The 16,969-nt window shown below is 32.5% G+C and overlaps 1 protein-coding gene across 1 annotated transcript in view; it reads left to right on the plus strand.

Moving 5' to 3' along the window:
* The first annotated feature begins 1,591 nt into the window (after positions 1–1,591).
* Positions 1,592–16,969, plus strand: part of LOC128876487 (E3 ubiquitin-protein ligase MIB1-like) — a 605,287-nt gene continuing 589,909 nt past the window's right edge. The window contains exon 1 of the mRNA XM_054122907.1: positions 1,592–4,972. The gene's annotated coding sequence lies outside the window, so the exon portion shown is untranslated. The remainder of the gene's footprint in view (positions 4,973–16,969) is intronic.

The raw sequence follows: 16,969 nt of genomic DNA on the forward strand, positions 1-16,969 counted from the left end.
CAATCGACAATGAAAATTCAAATATTTGGAAAATGCCTAATTCTTTATATATATGTGATTTTTGTTCACTCTGTAATAGATATAAATTAAAGAAACAAATAATTTAATATTTAAACGGTGTTTTAAAGTTCATATTGAAAATACATCTGTTCATTTTGTATAATTTTGTAATTTATTATTATTTGTAATTAAATTTTATTTCATTATTTATTATAAAGCATTTCGAATCTAACTATTTTATTATTAATATGGCAGGGTTAATTTTCATTTCATCTTACTGATTAAATTGGGTTAATTTGGACTAATAATAATTCGATTGTTATCTTTACAGATACAAATACTTTTATATATAAATTTCTTAAGATCATGTAAATATTTTTAATACTTAATTCAATTTGTTAGTTTGAAATTAAAGAAAAGATGTATTAGATTTTCAAAAGATACGAATTAACTTTTTTATCATAGCATCGTTACCTTTTACCAACAGGAGATATCTTGTTGTACTTATATAAAAAAAACACTCTCTATATCTAACTCGCTGGAAAAAAAATCGCTACTTTAATAATGCTAAAAAACATTAAATACTTCTAAATACTATCATTAAAAATTATTACATTTTATTTTTACTTCATGTTGTGACTCGCGTAGGATAACAAAATGAAAATAAAAAAGTTTGTTCGATGCATGCGGGCTTTAGTTACAAGAATAATAAATCTGTTAGTGAACAACTAGTCTACACTGAAACTAATGTAACTTTCAATTACACGGAAATGTCATTCTGTTTCCTAGAAATCGCTTAACGGACTCCAGAATTCCATTTTATTTTTGTTCACGGATAGTTACTCCTGGGACATCGTGTCTCTTCGTAATTCTCCGTCACATTACAATTATAATCACGAAATATAACATCCGCAGGAACTTCGTTTGGATATTCTCGTCCCTGGAGTCGTAACCGCGGAACTTAGTAATTATCAAAATTATTACAAATTCACCCCCAACGGTACGAAACCTTTTCCTCGTTCCGTTTATAATTGCAGCCGACGAAAACTCGTCGTAAAGCAAGCTGAACTCATTCGGTTGTTTAGATTTGAAATTTCATTTTTGCTGTCTTCGTTCCATCAATCGGGCTCCGAATCATTAAACATTCATGATTCTCCATCTGCGTTTCAAATTGAAAACTCAATGAAGCAATTAGAGCGAAGAGTTTCAGAAAATGGACGCAGAAGCGAGCGTAACCTCTCCTGCTTTCTTCCTTCAATACTTCGTCGGAGAATTGAAAAAGTGTACTTGATTATGAATGGACAGTTCTGTTCTGACATTGTCTTTGTGTTAAATTAAATCAGACGAGTGAATCTTTAGCTCGGTTACAGTCAAAAGTAAAGCTCAAGTTTTGGTAGGAGGAAAAATAATAAAGTGATTCTTCAAGTTATAAAATCCCATTGACTTTATTTTGTATACATGAATTTTAAGAGCGTTATAAGTCCTTTTTTAGATTTTCTTCGGTAAATTTTCAAATCTTATTTATTTGTTCGTTTTATAATTAGTTTTTCATCTAGTCTTGTCTACAGTTATGGAGTTAAATTGTTAGTCTCTTTTGTAATTACTTGTAATTTCTTGAAAATTCATTCAAGAAGAATATTAATTATGTCTGATTGTGTATTTTTTCACTATTCAACTCCTTCGTGTTCATGATACCGTTTTCAATATAAGACTAGTTTCAGACAATTTACATTTCGAATGAGGTTATTTATACTAATTTATAAGTAAAAAGAATGTATATATAATATTACAGGGTGCGGCAGAAAATTTACCCTCTAATTGTAAGTTGTATTCGTCCTAACACGAAAGTACTTCAAGTTTGGAATTTTTTCACATTTCTGTTCGATTCTCCATTCACTCGGTAATATATACGTTTATTTACTATATTAAAAAATTTAATAATTATTGATTATTGAAAAAGACCATAGAATCTAAGGAACCAAAGAAATTGCCAACTAATTAATTTATATAAAATCATTTATGTACTCTAGTTAAAGATAATTCATTATGTTTACTGTATCACTTCTAAATTTCTAAACAAATTTATTTTTCCCAATTTCATTATATTTGAGACATACTAGAAATGTATCAAATTGCATAAAAATACGAAAATTGATTAAAATTTAAAAGAATCATTATCTTGTTCGTTCTACATGCTTTGTAATTCAAGTATGATAAGAAATTTCTTGGCAGTCTTCCATGGAAATTACGATTGCAACTAAAAAGTGAAAGTTATTAAAAGTAAAATTTATTAAAAGTGAGATTGATGCTCATAAGTTGAAAAATCAAATCGAAACCGCAGGTAGTCTGTACGAGAATTATTATTTAAAATAATAAACCTTATTGAGTTGAGTTTCTGAATGTGTGAGTTAGGTAAAAATGGCAACAAAATGAATTGAAATAAAATACGAGCTTAGAACAGATGTTTCCGTTGTTCAAGAAACGAAGTTTACAGCACTTCGCAGGGAATCTAGGTCAAATATGTATTATAAAATTTGTTTCTCTTATTGGATCGTACCAAAAATGTGCAATTTGAAAGTACTAGATAATGTAATACGTTTTCTTTGTGTTTAACAATTGTTTTAAATTCATTTTAATTACTTTTATCAATTAAAAAACAAATTTTTTGAATATAATTTCCAAAACTATTTATTACTTTCTCTGTTACGTTATATTATTTTCTATATGTATTTTATACATGTGCATTATGTATCAAATGTTTTATGAGGTAATATATATCGCAGATTAAAAAATGCTTTGTAAATCTTGTAATACTTAAATCATTGAATTGAATCATAATTCAATTTGATAGAAATAAAAAATAATATTAAAGGTACTTAACATTAATAATAGATACTATTAAATACAAACAACAATTTTTATTCCTCTGACCGTTACCATCAGGTTTTTAAATTGATAGTTGAATGATCAACTTCTGTCTTCTTTATCGAATTAATAAATTTGCAGCATCTGGATCTAAGGATTTTGTCATCTTATTACATGATTGAAAAGCAGCATATGAAGTAAGTCTTCGTTTGTTGCAATTCTAGACATTTTTCTCGTACTCTTACTTCTAAATCTTTTTAAATCTTTGTGTTTGGTTCCCTGTGCTTCTGCAAAAAGTTGGCCGATGGAAAGGATCAGGATAATATAAACATTTCACGTCTACAATGTATACAGTTCGTTAGAAAACGTTCCGATAATTCTTGTTCTTGCCTAATTATGTAAAAAAAAGTATTATATATTAAGTGGACCGGAAAGTAATGTCGTTTATTTTTCATTAAATTCGAACAAATTTTTAATAAATTCCTTTTTTTAATCAATTATGTAATCGTCCTCGTTATCAACAGCCTTTCCCAATTTAGTGTAAAAATTTCGAATGCCAGATCGATAAAAATCAATGAGCTAGTGAGTGGTAAACAAGTATTTCAAATTGAAAAAACGACATTACTTTCCAGTCCACCTAATAAATATTCCAATTCGTGAAAATGTGGAACCTTTTTGAACTCAAAAGATATTCCTTGTCAAACCTAGCAAACTTTGACGATTCTTTCTATTTGATCGATTATTTTTTTAATAAAATTCAAACAATCATTTTTAATTCGAGACGTGAATCTCGAATCAAATGGGGTTGACACGATGTCGAGAAAAAGAAAAGGATTTTCTTGCCCGAAAAACGGTATTTAAAAAATGTTTAAGTTCGAATGTTACTTTTAATTACAGTTTTCATTAAATTTCATTAATTTCTCCGTTTTCAGTAGCGATGAACAATTGCGAAACAATATAAATTCAACAGATATTGATATGTGCTGTAGGACGCAGAATAAACTATTCTGCACTGGGTACATACAATACTTCATTATTTTGTTATAAAAGCATATTCGTGGCGTCCGAATTCGCACTGGGGAGTCGTTCACCGCATGCTCGTAGACGGAAACATTAAACAAACGAGTGACGACACCTCATAGGTCGGTATTATAGACATAGATACGTCGGTGTTATATTACAATATCTCAACAATATGAGACAATTGATTTTTAACCGACTTCGAAAAGAAAGAGGTTACTCAATTCGACATGTATAATTTTCTTTTTTTTTTTTAAAGGTATGTTTACCGATTACGCCGAGATGGCGAACCAATCGGAGTGAAACCTCTTGCATCTTGTAGAATATTTCTTCCAGTAGGTCCCGTACACAAAACATTTTGTGATTTGTCATGTTTTACCTGTTTCTTTGCAAAAAAACAGCAAAATTTTGTCTTGCTTCTTACTCCGAGACGGATGGACCAATCGGATTGAAACTTCTTGCATCTGGAAGAGCATTTGCCATTTGGTCCCATAACAAAACATTTGTCCTTGTCTTATTTAGCAACATGTCACTAAATTCTTCGATCCGGCCCACTGTGCCACGGTCTGCAAGAGTTCGAAGCATAACCATCGACGGGTGGCGTCGGACTGTTATCAAACCGAGGCTCCGTCCGGTGGAACCCCCAGCCGACGCCTAGACGTAACGGCGCAAGCTCGGTCAGCGTCCCAGAAATCCTGAAACACGAAAACGATCCTCTGAACACTTTACGCCGGCCGCAAGCGTAAACGCGTCTTCTCGCAGTCGCACCAGTGGTTGGCTCCCGGCACCGTTGGCAGCACCAGCATCCTCCTGCGCTGCCACCCCTCCAGAAACGTCGCCGTCGGTAACCACCCTCGATCCTTCTCTCCCGACAGGCTTCCACCGCGTATCCACGTACACCTCAGCAAGACCGGGTAGACACGTTCTTTTACTGGCGTGCAAGGCCGAGCTCGTCCGTTGGTAGTTTTATTAAGAACAACTAGGCTGTTCAGGGTGTTCAGTGGTGTGATCCCCGGGCCCAGCTGCTCGTGAGCTGGTTTTTGGTTCGTGTCTGAGGGTTATTGATCCGATCCCACCCAACGATTCAGTAAGCATAACATTAAGCATTTATTATCCAGCTGCTCTCGGAGCCAGGACGTCGTCCGAGAGAATCGCCCTTAATATCCGAACGATCGTCGATCGAGAAACATCCACTCGGGTTTCGCCCTTTCGCACAGTGCGGCGAATGATAGGCAAATGTGGACAAAAATAATATTTCTATTCTTTTTTTTTTTACTTGTTCGTGCTTGGTAACATAGAAAATGGATTTAGATAAACATTTGTGGCTACAACATTTTCATTGAAATGTTTATGTAAATAAATATGGCATTTTTTTATTAATTCTGGTAACCAAAAGAATGAAACTATACGTGGTTATTTAACAGCTCGTCAATAATCATTTTATATCGACATGTAAACTGAATGAATAATTGACTTAAAGTAAACTATATTTTATAACTATTATTTAAGAGTATAATAGGCAACGAATATATCTGTTTCTAATATTTTTTTAATTATAACTTTCTTATATTAATTATTATGTCATTTATAATGGTTATTATCAATATTTATTATATTATATAATAAAATATATAATAAAACTAACAATATAACATATTATATTATACAACACATAATATAATACAAGATTCAAAGTAAAAAATGCTTAATTTCTTAATCAGTCAGTAGAGATTTATTATCCAAACTAATAAGGTCGCATTAATTTGACCACGTCTATAGTCGTGTACATCAATTGAGACTTAACATTGACATATCAAATAACGTGATATAATGATGGGATTACTAGATGTTTAATACAATTATAATTAAGTATATATTATACTATTTATCAAGGAAGAACGACAGTACGGATAATAACGATAATTTTTATGATTGTAAGATTCTTTACAATGATGAACGCATCTAATTTTACTGAAATTATTTTTAAAGAAAAACTTATTCATTGAACTTCGCAGATCAAGTATATTGTCCATTCGATAAAATTAAATAGAAAATGTTATCTGTAATTAACTGTAGCACTTTAACAAGGAAACGCTTACTTGTATAATGAAGATTTAAATTTTAGAACTAGTGAATAAGAATTAGATTTAGTGAATTTTAGAATTAATGAAGATTTGCAAGCGATTTAATCACGTTTCGATTATAAATATAGTATCATTTTCAGTATTCGAATATGCTAATCGTATAAAATGTGCAGACGTATATCTTAAACGAAAGAATAGGCACAAAGGGGTTAAGGGTCGCGCTTGGCAACGATTTTGACGAATTCTAACTAATTCTATGTTCGACGCTCGTCCTGACTCCGTATTTCCTTTCCGCTTTTTGTTCGCGGGCAACTGTTAAGGTGAGGTCCCATGTATGTAAGTTCGGGCGGCGAGCACGAACAACATCCACTTGAAAGTGTCAACTCCTCGCGCAGGAAGGTCTGATGGATCCAGGCGGGCTGGCACAACGAGCCGCGAACACCTAAACGAGCACGGAATCCCGAAAAAGGCCACGCACCATCATCGCAACAGGCGGTCGACAAGGGGATGTCATAAAGAATTGAAAACCCATAAAAAACTTCAAAAAAGTAAAAAAATTACGCTAAGTACACGAAAAAGTGAAGGACTTGAAGAGTAATCATAGAAAAATAGAAGATCCCCCTACAAAAATTGAAGAAAGTAAGAAAAGAAGTGAAATCGAAATGAGCTGCCAGTACATGAAAATCCTTTCCAGTAAAGTGTAAGGTGACACTTTGTAACATAATATCGAATTCGGTGCTTTCCAACTATATGCACCTAAAATGCTGTCTTCAACAGTGTAGACGTTCAGACCCTAATGACAACTCATGTAAACTGACTGCTCCGCACTTTGGCGGTGAAATGAAGAAGCTAAATAGTGTATCAACCACAAACTGAGACTGTTTAGACATTTGCCTAGATGTCCGTGGCCTGGAAGTGAAATGCTTGGCGTGGCCAGGTAAGGTCAAGGTTTTGATGAATAAGAATTATTTTAAAATGTAAAATAATGAAAATGTACTCATATTGTCAGCGTTTTAAACTGACAAATTATCGGAAAGCCTGTGAGAGGAGAGGTATCTGCGTCAATGAGTATCCTTAGAAATATTTTAAAACACAATAAAATGAAAATGTACTCATATTGTAAAAGTTTTTTGGGAAAGTATAGGTATTGATGATCTGAGAATGCTTTGCCTGGCCACGCCAAGCATTTGACTTCCAGGCCACGGACATCTAGGCAAATGTCTAAACAGTCTCAGTTTGTGGTTGATACACTATTTAGCTTCTTCATTTCACCGCCAAAGTGCGGAGCAGTCAGTTTACATGAGTTGTCATTAGGGTCTGAACGTCTACACTGTTGAAGACAGCATTTTAGGCGCATATAGTTGGAAAGCACCGAATTCGATATTATGTTACAGTGTCACCTTACACTTTACTGGAAAGGATTTTCATGTACTGGCAGCTCATTTCGATTTCACTTTTCTTACTTTCTTCAATTTTTGTAGGGGGATCTTCTATTTTTCTATGATTACTCTTCAAGTCCTCCACTTTTTCGTGTACTTAGCGTAATTTTTTTACTTTTTTGAAGTTTTTTATGGGGATCTCAATTCTTTTTACAAAGATAATTTGTATAGTGAATGACTTCAAATAATAGAAAATCCTTTAAGGTTTCAAAAATACGCGGAACGCATTGTAGGAAGTCTCATTGCAAGAAATTTATTAAAGAAAAAATGTAATCACTTTATCAGTAACATTTAAATGCAACAAGACTTTCTGTCATGTGTCGTCCGTACTTTTGAGGATTTAAAGAACTAAATCTGACCTCTCTTTTTCTATGTTATTGTAATACAATAAATTATGTGTTACAAATAGTGGATCTCTGTCCATTTTCTCATTATTTAAATTTCTTCCAACACAACTTTCTGCCATGCATTATGTATGCTTTTGAAAACTTAAGGGACTGAAACTGATATTGCAATACAATAACTTATGCGTTACAAATAGTTGATTTCTTTTTTTCATTTCTCGCTTCATCTTTATCATTTAAATTTCTTGCAATGAGACATCCTGCCATGCGTTCTGTATACTTTTGGAAACTTAAAGGACTGAAGCTGGTTTCTTTCCTATATCTGGCTTCAGACACATTATCTATATTGTAGACTCTATGCTTACTATAATAAAAGACAAATGTATTTTTATTTTAAGCTCTACATTAATTTGCAGGTAAAATAAGGTTTGTATGTGTTATTTACAAATAAAATTAATGTCATACGAGTAACGCACAATTTATTATATTACAATACCAGATTCAGTCCCTTAAGTTTTCAAAAGCATACATAATGCATGGCAGAAAGTCTTGTTGTAACAAACTTGAATGTTAAAAATGAAGTATGAAATGGAAAAAGAGGTCCACTATTTCTAACGCAAAATTTATTATATTATAATACCAGTTTCAGTCTTTTATGTTTTCAAAGTACACACAAGCCATCGCAAAATGTCTTGTTGCTAGAAATTGAAATGTTCAACATGAAATGAGAAATAAAGAAAAAGATCCACTATGTGTAACGCACAATGTATTGTATTATAATTCCAGTTTCAGTCGTTTAAGTTTTCAAAAGTACGCACGATCCATGTCAGAAAGTCTTGTTGCAAGAAACCAAATGTCACAAATCCAAACTGACAGTTACAGGTTAGAAATGAACGAGCGGCATGAGTGGCAGTCATATTACAATTCCGACCGACGAGCCTTGCCGACTGATTCCGAGAGTCGACACGAATCGACGAACGACCTTAGCTCCTATTGGCTAAGTGTTGACGAAAAATTCCTTGTCAAAGAAAAGAAAAATGCTGCAACTTTTGACACATTCATGATATGATATTACGATATCTCTGTCGTTCGTGAACCGATTTTATTGATTTTGGTTTTATTCGAAAGCTTATGTGCGATTTGCATGAGAAAAATGCCTTTATATTTAGAAAATACAGCAGGCGTGACGAGATATCAATGACAGAAGTTTCGGGTTAGGTTAGAATCGCGTTTTCTCGAGTAAAAGATACGCGGTAGCGTCAGCGCCAGGCATATACGGTGAGGCTATTTTTTCATGTACTTTGCGTCGAGACGTTACCGCGTCTCTAGATACCAACCTCGACAATTTTTATCGGAACTTTGCGGAGTAACTTCAATCGATTCCTGGTGCTTCTAGGATCAAAATGATATCTCACATCGCGTAAATCGGACTATTTTTAACGAAATTATATGCAAAATCTGATTGCATAATTGAAAAGTTATTTCGTTAAAAATAGTTCGATTTACGCGGCGTAAGATATCATTTTAATCGGGAGAACACCAAGAATCCAATGGCATCGCGTTGACGTTGATACGATGAAGAATAAAGAATTCGATTTTATCAAAAACTGATGAGTCGATCGCCCGTTTGACCCCAAACCCTTGAGCGAACCCAGGTAGGCGCCTACGGTCTCGGTGAAAACAAGTATTGGGGGTCTCGCTTTGAACTACTCGAAACGGTCGATTTTTTTGAGCGTTCGATCCAGACTCGCGTGGAATAGTCCTCGTGCTCGTGAGCCTAGACCCATGGGCCGAGACTCAAACCGCTCGTGAAAATCGACCCTTTTAAGTGGTTTCAACCGTTCGTCGTCGCATTTAGCGACCTTTTGCTCGCTAATAGGAACGTGTTTTCGAACAAAATCCGGCGAGCACGGACAATTTATTGCTCGAGCACGAGCATCACATAGATGGGACCTCACCTTTATATACTGTCGTTTGACTTATGCTCGGCACGCAAGCGAATTAAAAAGTAATGCCTCCGATTCAACGAGGTGCAAGAGGAATGGACAAGTTTATGGAGATTAGGATTGATTGGTCGTTTTTATTCGAGGTCAGAATGCAGTGACGTGTTGAAACGTTTACTTAGTAAAACGTTTCATTGAATTGAAAGGTGTACAAGATTAATATTGAATACATTTTTGGTTTCAAATCATATAAATATATGCCAATCGTGGATGAATAAGAAAGAATATACAATAACATAGCTCTAGACAGAATTACTGTCACAGTAATCGAACGGATCAAGCAAAAATAATATTTTCTGTGCTCAGAAATCAATTGAAACAATTGTTTGTGTTATTGATTCATTTTTATTACATTGGAAAGAGAATAGTTTTTCGATTGAGATACTAGTTGAATGGACATTTGTTTACTGGATGTGAATGCTAAATTAAAATGTTGAAATTGATATTTAAAGGAAGAATTAGCGTTTTAAGGCTCTTACTACCAACAAAACATTATGTTTTGTGTCAAGAGATTATGAAGGTAAAAAGAAATGATTAATCATTTATTATCTCGTTTTTATATTCATATGATTTATTAAATATTAGAAAAACGTCATATATAATAAGACAAACATGAAGCATTCAATGTGTTTCTGTAGATATCTTCATTCATTTGGGTAAAATAAATGGAACTAAAATTATTCTATATGATAAAAAATTATTTTTGTTATAAAATACGAGTAATTTAATATTCATATTTGATTCAAAATATTGATATAAATACTTAAACCGTAAATGATAAAGGTATTTTGAGAATAGATTACATACTGTATAAATTATTCTCATTTTACATTATACTATACCAAAGAAGGCATTACTTTTTAATCTACTTGTGTATTAATTAATGATTTGAAGGTTGGCATGCGTATTCTGTAGAATATAATAATTTATAATGTTACCAGGCTTCATGTGAGGCAATTTGAGGTAAGTTGTATGAGATTATTGTTATTTGATCCTGAAACTGGGCAGTAATATATATTTTAACATTCTTAACACTGCACAGATAAAAATATTAATTTGTGTTCATTTATTTAATAAGAGGGCATAGCTCACAGTTTTTGGCTGTATCACTTTGCAGTAGTATGTGTAACTATATACTTCACAGTTTGTCGCATGAATTTTGTTCTACTTATATAAATAGCAAATTGTACGTGGTTTTCATCAATATTTTTACAAAGATTTTTAGAAATATTATAATTAATATTTATTTCCTAGTGGAACATAGCTGTCAAATTTCATTAATTCGTAGGAAAAGTTTAAAAAAGATACAAACGACACATTTTTTAAATATGATTTTTGTGGAACAAATATACCATTGGTAGAAATTGGTAAGCCAGTAATCATCTTGTATCATACTTATAAATTAAAAAACATTACAGTGAAAGGGAATAATTCATTTTCACTCAAAAAGTACACATGAAAATAAAAATGAACGTGAAATAACCCGTTTATCATCATTTGTTCCAATTTGTATGATCGCAATGACATTTTAATTATACTCAATATCGAAAAAAAAAGAAATAAATTTTATAAACATTATAAATATTACCGATAAGTAATGAAAAATACCTAAGAAAGAAACTCGAATTTGAGTTTAGTCTTCTTTATCACTCTTACATAGATCTCCACTCAAATATGTTTTCGTGTTGCTTCCATCTCTTACTTTACGTCCCAGAAAAAGAAGATACGACCACTCGAGATCAAATTCCGTATCTCCTTCCTCTTATTGTGGTTTCCAGGATAGCCCGAAATGTCGAATGAACCGACTGGACCTAGTAGTCGCGATTCGGTTGCTTTATAGCTGAGCCAGTTCAAATAGAATTGAACCGACCCGAAAAACGAAACCATAAATATTTACTGACCTCCTTTCCAAAGACATCGAGGACTGCGCCGGAAGTGTAGAAGTCCGCCACGCGATAACCTAGAAAGGATGAATGTTACAGACCATAAAAACATATCCGTGCAGAGTCCAGTACACACTTTAATCTCTGCTATTAATATATCACGCTGTGCGTTTCAGCGCCGAAGGGCAGAATGTGATAATAACGAAAAATTTGAAAAGGAACCAACTGAAAGGCTTACTGTGCCGTGGGAGCGATCGAACGACCAGGGAGATAGAATGCTGTTTCGTTCTTTTTTTATTTAACCACTTCAACCCTCACGTATGACCTGTTTCGGCGGTACGCGAATATCACTGTTGGAAAATGTTAGCAGGTTGCAAATAAACACGACAACAATAAAAAGAGATTTGCTTTAATTAGTAAAATAATTGTATTCTCAAAAGAACGCTTCACCTTACGAACTTACAACGACGCAATCGGTTTTCTCTTTTTAAAAGGAAGTGACGGTCAAACAGGTTACTACGCATCTTTTGTACGCATAGCAGCATTCATACAGGCTAGGTTGTAACAGAAGGCTCGATCCTTTATTACATTCAAACCATTTAGGTTGAATTCTCAACAGAAAACAATAATGGCGACTTAACGTTTGAAAAGTTTGATCAGAAATGGGTTTTGGGTGCTTTTTGCATAGTTTTGCATAATACACGTTTATTAAACAATATTTAAGCAAAAATAATGATTTTATCCTATAGATGTGTTAGCACTGTATTTCACCGTTACAGCTTTTGATATTTCTGAGAATTTAATAGTGGAATATTTCAGATAGAATCTGGAGGAAATTATGTTGTTTTTGATGAACCATTTTTCAGACATGATAAATTTCCACTTCGATCTCTAATAAAGGAATTTTCTAAATATTTTTGTATTAAATTTAATATTCGTGGATAATGATCAAAAATATTTGGTGTAGTATTTTTATTGCAAAAGTTCACCTACATTTGAATTCAGAAATTTCAGCCCATAATTTAACGTTTTGTATATAAAGGAAATATGATTCTTTATCAAAACTTAATCTCATGATAAAAATATTATCTTAAATAGTCTTGGCTGCAAAGTGTAGCTTATGATTGATTGCATTGCATTTGTGTCAAACTATCTGTTAGAGACAGATATTGATTACTTTATGAAACTAATTATTTTGTGTCTGAAAACAATATTAAAATTCAAATCTAATCTCGTCTAAAATTAACACTTTATCGATCAATACATTAATGGATTAAGAATGCTTATCGTATGGCATTGGAAATTTTAGAAAACTATAAGGAAAAAAATTAGCTAAATATTCGGAGGATGAATTTTTAAGATCTACAAAAAAGAGTTACTTGATGGATTTGCTATATGTTAATAAAAAAAAAACGTGAAAATCAAAAAGAAGATAAGATGGATATAACTTAGTCATTTACTTATATTTATTTATTTCACAGTGAAACAAAAATAAAAAATATCAGTTCACTTCTGAAATAACACATTACAAAGCTGTATTTTATAATTTTTCATTTTGGTTTCTTTCTTTTCTCTTGATTTCATTAAATCTCTCTTGATATAATACAAAATCTGTATTTGTATCGTATTATTAAAAAAATACCACGAAACTAGAGTTATTTATCGGGATAATTAACAACTGAAAGAAATTTGTCTCATTAGTAATTATCATTTATGACTGAAATAGAATTTCTCTCACCAATTATTGATAAATGTTTAAAGTCGATATTCTTCCAATTACTATCCTTAACAGACAAATTTTTGTAAACTACTTTTCGAATACAAATTTTTGGAATAACTGTCATTTTTGGTCCCTGGTTATTTTGCATCAGCAAAGTATGTCGTGTCAGTGTCTACGTGTGTGTGCTGACCTATTTCATGTACGCGTTATGTGTACCTATGTATGTTAACGTTTGGTAGAATTTCACGTACGATCCATCGACAGTTCACTTTACATGATTCCGTGGCGTAAGAAAATTTTCTAGAAAATCCTTTCAGCGCACGAAAAATTATGGCACTCACGCAGTGACCCCAACAGCGACAGCTACATGACATGAATTTATGCGTTATTTTTTACAGCTCATTCCTCTGTAGTTTCCTAATTTTATCTTGTTACAGTTCTTTGTAATCCTGACGTATGCAAATTAATATAAAAGTTAGAATAAGTCTTTCCGCTCGACGCGTTTCGCGGTGATATATGTGTGGGGACGAAAATGTACTTTCCTGGGTCGCAAAGAGCAATTTTTAACGTTTTTATGGAAGTGTTCATTTTTATTTTGTCTGCTATTATATATTTTGTAAAACTGTCGCGATATTATCACTTGAAGAATGTTGTGAAGATTATTGCTTTAAAAATTTTATCGAAATTTTCTATATACTATCGTGGCTCAGTGTTTGAACAAAATTATTATACTTATACAATCAAATTGAGAATTTAATATTGCAATCTAAATGCTAGAGGTATTTATAAGCTCTGACGATCACTTAAACCTATAATTGAATGAATATATATTTATCTTCAGTTTCTAAAATTTAGATTTAATTACAGTTTACTGTACTTGAGGTACAGATGTATGTTTCACTTTATATTTTGAAGTTAGTGTTAGTTTTATGATTGAAAATCATTTTATTTAAAATAAGGGGGTTGCTAACAGAGAGGAGCTTTTTACTGAGTTTGATTTTCAAAACCTTGATTCTTACGACGAGCGTGAAATCTGTTAATTTTTTTTTAAAAAAGAGAAACTGTACCAAACGAAGATCCACGAATTTTCTGGAATAGCGCATAATTTGAACATTCTAACAGTTAGGTATGATACATCTCAAAATTAAAATTTGTATGTGTACAAGTAGAAGCAAATAAGTAGTAAAATGAAAGTAATTGCACAATCATATATAACCAAAAATTATTTTAAAAATATCATAATGTCATATTCGTGTTGCCTTATCTTTTCATATCTGGTACGAATAACTAAAAATGAATTTTGTGTGCTTCAGTAGAATATGTATGTATAGTTGCAAGTAGTTTTCACAAAGATTTTATTAATATTATTTAGAATATTTATTACTCAAGGGAATACAATTATTAAATTTCAAATTTCAACTTTTGAGACACAGTTTTTGTTAAAAATATATAACATAGGCAAAATTTCAATCTTCGTTTCTAGACTTTCTTCTAAAATTTAGATTATAGACTAGATTAGAATATAGAAACTTTTCTTTAATAAGTGAAATAAAAATACAGAAGTGAACTCTAATGTAATAATTCTTAACCTAAAGAAATGAGGAAGACTTGGCGACGATTTACATTTAACATTGATGTACTTATCGCTGCAATGATTCATAAACGTTTGACGATATTGATACATCCATGGATTCGGTGTATGATTTCCAACCGACTCTATGTGAAACGTTTGCCCATTTAAAAAAAAAGAACGAGGTTGAGGAAAAAAGGAAAGAAAGTGGGGAAGAAACGACAAAAACGGAAGAGGGGCCATCGACAGCAGGGTAGGTAGAAAGGAATAACATAAAAATGTTGGCGGCACTCCAAAGAGCTTGCCAACTCTCAAACGACTATCAAATCAAAATACCTACGCGGGTACACCGTCCGACGGAAATTTTATTCCAAATCCTTTTATCACAAAACCTGTTTCCCTGAAAAAATGTAAATCTTGGTCATCCGCCCCTTGTTCGCCTTCTCTCAAATCGACCATTTCTTCTTCTGTAACAGCACCCAGGACGAAACTGTCGTGTTACAGTACTCTTTCTCTTTTCGCTCCCTCCTTAGCTATACTTTATTCTCTATTTAACTCATTCGCGATCAGCAGATATTTTACGTTTCTAATATTAAGTACTGACGAAGATATAATAATAAAATTCTCAAGCTGAACATCACAGAGTTGTTAGGCCAATCAATAGAGCATTATGTCACAAAAACGCTGTTTTAATTTTCTACTGATTGGCCTATGCATCGTTAGGGTGAAGATAAAAATTACAAAATATGTTTTGAAATATCAATGTTGTAAATGTGTACCGTATAAAATAGAAAGATTTTCATCATTTTTTCATAACTCGGAATAGAATTTCAAATGACGTGAATACAAAGTGTAAACAATATACAAAAATATAATGAAGATTGAAAGTAAAGTTCATGTTATAATATTTGCAGAATAAAATAAATTTCTATTTAAGTTCAATTTTTGTAAACACATTCGTGAAGATTTTATTTTCCACAAAGATCCGCAGTCTACTTATCATGTATAAACACTCACATATATGTATATGTATAACACATATATATGTATAACATTCACGTATATAATCTACATGCACTGTATAAAAGAAGTAGCATTGCTAATTTTAATTACTTTTACATTTTATTCCAAAAACTGACCACTACCGATGCAATTACTTTACTTTTCTTCAATTTGAAAATAATACTTGTATAAGTAATCCAACAGTTTGCTTTTTTAAGTCCGAATAAGAATCATTTCCTCATTTTTTAATTTCATTTTTAATCCCCTCACCCTCTTTTGAACTTAAAATCTTAGGAATCACTATAACGTTACAGGCAATTAATCCATGTACTATTAAATTTACGAAAGAAATCTCACAATAACAGAAAAAAATGCCATCAATTTAATAAAGTCATTTTTATATTTCTTTTTAAAAAATCATGTGTGAAGTTCGTGGTTCGAAGTTAAGAGAGTAATTATTTTTAAATAAAGAATTTATTACAGTCGAACAGGTGAAATAATTTCATCGTGAAAAGATTGTCTAAAAAGTTGTGGCCATCGCTACAATGAACATCTTGTGTAGAAGAAGAGGGTGGAGTGATGATGGTGGAGTAATATTAAATCGCGTGGTAAAAGTATCGTAGAAACGAAAAACGAGAGGAACCGGAGTAAAATAGGAGCTACAAGCAGATGTTTTCCTTGTTTAAAGAAACAAAGTTTACAGCACTTTGCCAGTTTATTGTTTCGCATGATACCGTTCGCGGGGAATGTAGGTCGAATATGTATTATAAAATTCGTTCCTTCTCGTCGGGCGGAACGAAAAATTGCGATTTAAGAGCTCTCAGGTTTTCAGTTGTTGCAACTTTCACGGTTGGTCGAGCAAATGATTTTTAGAGTAGACTCGCTGAAGGATTGCGAATGGACACGGTCTTTCAATCGGTCACGGAAGTGCTGTAAAATATGTGTATGGAGTTATCCCTTGGACAATGGAGGCTTGCAAAATGCAAATTGAACTCTCTTTATTGATAAATATGCTTAGATTGATGTTCCGCGGTGAGGG

This window comes from Hylaeus volcanicus, chromosome 5 (assembly GCF_026283585.1).
Source record: "Hylaeus volcanicus isolate JK05 chromosome 5, UHH_iyHylVolc1.0_haploid, whole genome shotgun sequence".
Taxonomy (NCBI): domain Eukaryota; kingdom Metazoa; phylum Arthropoda; class Insecta; order Hymenoptera; family Colletidae; genus Hylaeus; species Hylaeus volcanicus.